This window comes from Crocuta crocuta, unplaced genomic scaffold, assembly GCF_008692635.1.
Source record: "Crocuta crocuta isolate KB4526 unplaced genomic scaffold, BGI_CrCroc_1.0 scaffold729, whole genome shotgun sequence".
In the NCBI taxonomy this organism is placed as follows: domain Eukaryota; kingdom Metazoa; phylum Chordata; class Mammalia; order Carnivora; family Hyaenidae; genus Crocuta; species Crocuta crocuta.
The window spans coordinates 51,185-56,282 of NW_027528876.1; positions in this window are offsets into that span (position 1 = coordinate 51,185).

A 5,098-nucleotide genomic window follows, 5' to 3' on the forward strand; every position below is an offset into this window, starting at 1 on the left:
CCTCTGTGTGGGTCCAGGCCTCAGGGGCAGGCAGAGGGACATCCCCCCAGCATAACGTCGGGGTGCACACGGCCACACGGTGCCTGAACTCACAGATGCCACCAGACCTGGGCGGGCAGCTGAGATGGCGACCCTCGGAGCCCCCTCTGCCCGCCCGCTGCCCCGCACACTGCTTGCTTCTCCACGCACGACCTCCGAGGGTGAGCCGTGTATGTGGGCATCCTTGGAAGGCTGGGGCTGGATTTTGCTGAAGGGGCCCCCGGTCTCCTTTCAGGGGTAACCGCTAGCTGTTTCCACCTGCATCTGTCACCATCCGTATCAGCTGCTGGGTGGCTCCCTAGAGCCCTGGTGGCCCAAGTCTGCTTTTCCTCTGGACCTCTGGGCGCCCCCTGCTAAACCCCGTCTCTGGTTCCTCCTCTCCTCCCCCCTCCAGATGTGGGGCTGCCCCAGGGCCCAGTCCTCAAACCGCGTCGGTCTACACCGCGGACTGCCTCACTCAGCCCCCAGACGCAGCACCACCCACCCCACACCAAAGACTTCGCGACTGTGCCGTAAGCGCTGCTGTTCGCCGCTGCGGCTCTCCGGGGCCCCCGCACGTGACCCGGACCGTGGCAGGGTGACCTGAGCACCCCGGCTTCTGGGAGGGCTAGCCGGGTCTCACGGGTCCTGGAAAGAGGCTGGCAGCAGGAGGGGACGGTGCAGACCACCCCCCAGAGCAGGACTGGGGCGCCCCCTGCTGGATCTGAAGGGGGGGCGCACAGCGGGAGCAGGCCCCCCGCAGGCCGGCAGCCACGCGCAACCCCGGGAACGGGGTTCTGCGCCCACAGGAGCGCGCGGGTCGCCGTGCTGAGCGCGTGACCGCCGGCACCGCCTCCCGCCTCCACCCTCCGCTCTCGCCGAGGCTCCGCCTTCCTCCCTCCGTGTCCTGCGGGCGCTGACACGCTTACTCACCCGGAGTGCAAGTCCGACCCCACCCAGAGCGCCCTGTTTCCGCTACTGGGTCCGTCAGCCGCTCGCCACTCCGCGGGAGACCTTGGGGTCCTCCCGACACCTCTCTGTCGCTCATATCCACGTCCAATCTGCCAGCCGGGCCTCGGTGTGCCCCCCGCTCGGGCCTGTGCCGGGACCCTGCGGCCACCCTGGGGCGCCCGCTGCCACGTATCAGCCGCGTCGTGACACTCAGCTCCCCTTCCCTCCCCGGGTCGGCCTCTGGCTGCTGGGGAGCACCCAGGAAACCCCGAGCGAAGGCCGCAGGACGCCGGTTCTCGTGCGGGAGGAGGGGTGCGAATGCAGCCCAGCCCGCCCCGGGGGGGGGGGGGGGGGAGGCTGGAGCCCCACGGACAGAGGCGGAGGGATGGGGCGCCGTCTGCCTGCGGGTTCGCGGACGCACGCCCTCCGCCCCGCGTCCCCTGGGCCCGCCGCGCCCTCACTGCTCTCCGCCAGAGGAGCTGGGGCTCGGAGAACAGGCTGAGCCGAGTGCGCTCGGCATTTTGTGCTAGAAGGTAAGGGGGTGTCCGAACAAAACCAGGCGGTTGAAAGGACGCAGGAGCCCACCCTCTCGAGGCAAAGAGCAGTCCGGAAGCCATGCTGACATCAGTCCGGACGTGAGAGGTACACCCCCAAGAGGGGAACCCCAGCCTCGTCAAAGAAATCACAAGCGCTCAGTCGGTTAAACGACCGACTTCGGCCCAGGCCATGATCTCGCGGTTCTTGAGTTCAGGCCCCGCGTCGGGCTCTGCGCCGACAGCTCAGAGCCTGGAGCTGCCTCGGATTCTGTGTCTCCCCCTCTCTCTTTGCCCCTCCCCTGCTCACGCTGTCTCTCGCTGTCTCTCTATAATAAATAAACATTAAAAAAAAATAAAAGAAATCACAAGCACTGTCCCTATGAACTACTTGGTAACTACTTATTAAGTAATGTGTGCAGGTGCTCACCAGTTAACCTCACAGTGCGGGGTCTTGGCAGGGGCCATCTTACCCACGTGATGAGACTTCACACGAGCAGTGCTGGGCTAGATCGGCACTCAGGGCCCCCAGCAGGCGGATGTGATGAGAAGGACACGGCCTCGCCTCCCAGGGGGTCTCACAGAAATGCAGACAGCACAGGGCACAGACACAGCTAAGGAGGGGGGCATTCTGCAGAGACCCTTAAAGCATGTCATCCGGGCGGGGGGGATGTTAGATCAGTGGTGACGTCCTGATTTTTAAGACTGCACAACGCTGATGCAGGGGACAGTCAGTGGCTTCGCAGACACTCTCCCAGGTGTTGCGGTAACAGGCATCGTATCTGCAACTTATTCTCAAATGGTGTAGCAACAAATAGTCATTCGGAAGGAGAGACTGAATGATAAGGAAAATGCCGTAAAATGTCGACAGTTGGGGAATCTGTAAAGAGAGAATATCCAGAATCTCTTCCTACTACATGTGCCCCTTTTCTGCAAATTGGAAGTTATTTCAAAATGAAGCATTGGATATAAACAAAATCAGCCCCACATCGTTTCCACTGGTGCCTATGCAGCCAAGTCAGTGTTTAGGAATAATCAGGAAGGGTTTGCAAAGGCACGTAGCCTGTGATGATCTTAAGGGAGGAGAACAGGACTGGAGGTTGGGGGGGGGGCAGACGTGCATCAGCAGGGCCGGGACACACCAGCTGTCTGTGCGGAGGTATCACAGGCGATTTGTGTGAGCAAACGTGGGTGCGAGAGTTTGGGACAGAAAACAGCATCCCCGTGAAATTGCGGAGAAGCCGAGGTGGGTGTCAGTGTGAGAGCAAAAGCAGAGGAGGGCTGGGTGGGGCGGGCCGCGGGCACAGAGCAGCGGGGGCTGCAGGGGGATGTCACTGGCCCTGGCGAGGCCGAGGGGTGGGATGGAAGGTGCAGGACATGAGGGGCCCCCCCTTGCCGCAGGCTTTCTGGTTCCATGGCTTTGCCCACAGTCACAGAGTGGCTGCAGCAGCTCCAAACCTTGCACCTGGCCTCGAAGCACGTCCAGGGAAAGAGAGAGCTTTTCTTTCAGGAGGCAGACTGAACTCCAGGCCCACCTCTCACTGGTCGGGGTTGGATATGCGCCGTTCCGCTGGCGTCGGGCAGAGACTCAGGCTCGCTAGGTGTGGGCTTGAACAAGAGGCTCCCAGATGCAAACTCTGACTCAGGGGCCCTGGGGCTGGGTCCCTTCTGTGTTTTCACGGGCCCCAAGGTGACTTGGATGCAGGCTGACATTTGAGAAGAAATCAGAGCCCACCCCGGGCGCAAACCCAGGGGCAGAAGGACAGGCAGGGCAGGGCTGCCGGCCCCCAGGCTGGTCAGGGGTGATCATGGTGGAGGAAGGGGACTGTCTCCTGAGCAGCAGGGACAACGGATGCCCTGACACCTCCCCACCTGACAGCTCGGGGCTGAGCTGCCCGGCCCCCCCCTGCCTCCCTGTCGCCTCAAACCACATGGGGGGGGTGCATCTGGGTTTCTCCCCCGTGGGCGCGGAGGGTCCCGGCCTCCCCCCGGCTTTGAGCCATGGTGGCCCCAGACTGTCCCTTCAGGGGCTTTGGTCCACAGTCTGATGTGTCTTTGGTTTTTTACCTGCTTTATTGAGACATAATCGCCAGACAGCGAGCCTCTCCGGCGGCAGGCGGTGGTCTCACCGCTCGCAGCCCGGCCGCTCCGAATCCACTCTGTCCCCGCACACCTCCCCGTTCTGCACGTTTCACAGGCGTGGAAGCCTACGCCGCGTGGCCTGGTGTCGGCTTCCGGCCTCTGCTGCCCTTGAGGCCCCTCCGCGGTGGTGCGGGGAGTCGGGGCTTCTCTCCCAGGCTCAGCGCGTCGCCCCCACGGAGAGACCGCCTTTTGTTCGCCCGTTTCCACCACCGGCCGTTGCGCCATGGACCTCCAGGAGAGCGTCTCTGTGCACGGTGCCGTCAGCCTGGGGGCACCCCGGGGTGGCTCCGCGCGGCAGAGGGCGACGCCCGAGAGGCGGTTCCCGGGGCAGCCGCCCCCTCTGTTCCCGCCAGCCGTGCGCGAGGGCTGTGACCTCTGCGCGTCCGCACCCACTCTCCTCCCCGTCCGCCTCGGCGGTCCCGGGGGGCGGGGCGCAGGGGGAGCGCGGGAGGGNCGCGGGCTTGGCCGCCTCCAGGGAGCCCAGACCAGGGTCTAAGCCGCCGAGGGCACTCGCCGCGAGGCCAGCCTAAGCCCGGGACACGCACGGTCTCCGTGAACGTCGCCAGCAGCCCTGCGGGCGTTTCCACAAGCGCCGAAGACGCACCGCCCAGGGAGCCTGTGCACGGCCCTCCCGGGGGCAGGGGGCTTCCGCAGGGGGCACGCCACCCCTCCTGGGCCCACTGCGGACCCCCCTGCGGGGCCCGCCCAGGCTGTGCACCTGTGGCCCTGGCTGCCCGGGCCGGGAGGGGCCCCGCCCTGCACCTGACGTGCCGGGCCGTGTGTTCGTCAGGGCGGCCGCGCGGCTCTGCGGCAGGGCCCCGGGTGGCCCCCAGCGGCACGGTGCTTCCCACACGCGGGGCCATGCGGCCCCGTTGTCCCCTGAGGAGCAAGAAGGGGCGTTCTCAGGCCCAGGCCCAGGCCCGGAGCTGGGCAGGCAGCCGTGGGCAGACAGCAGGGTGGCCCGCACCTGGGGAGCCCCCCGCCCACCCCGTCTGGGGACACACTTGAGGAAAGAGCCCGGGAGAGAGGGTGGTGGGCTCCAGGCGGGGCGCCACCCTGCAGGGGTCTCAGGGCTCCTGCCTGGGGCGCTGGCCTCGGGGCTGCGAGGGTGGACCTCACCGCCAGCGTCCCTCCTGCCTCCAGCGCCCAAGGGAGCGTTTTGTGGAGGGCAGAGCAGGACCTAGAGTGAATGAGTGAGGCAGTGCGGAGGGAGCGAGCGTGGGAGGGGGAGTGGGGGGGAATGGGTGGGGGGAGTGGGGCGTGAGTGAAGGTCTCATGTTCAGATATCTGGTCTGCTCACCAGCACGACCCCACTGCTCACCAGAGAAGTTTCTGGAAGCAGCACATCAGATACAAACACGAAGGTCTGTGACCAGTGAGTGAGGACAGCACTGTCACCAACCGTTAGGGAGGGGGCGCAGCCAGGCGGACGGGGCGGACACGGGCTAGGCCTT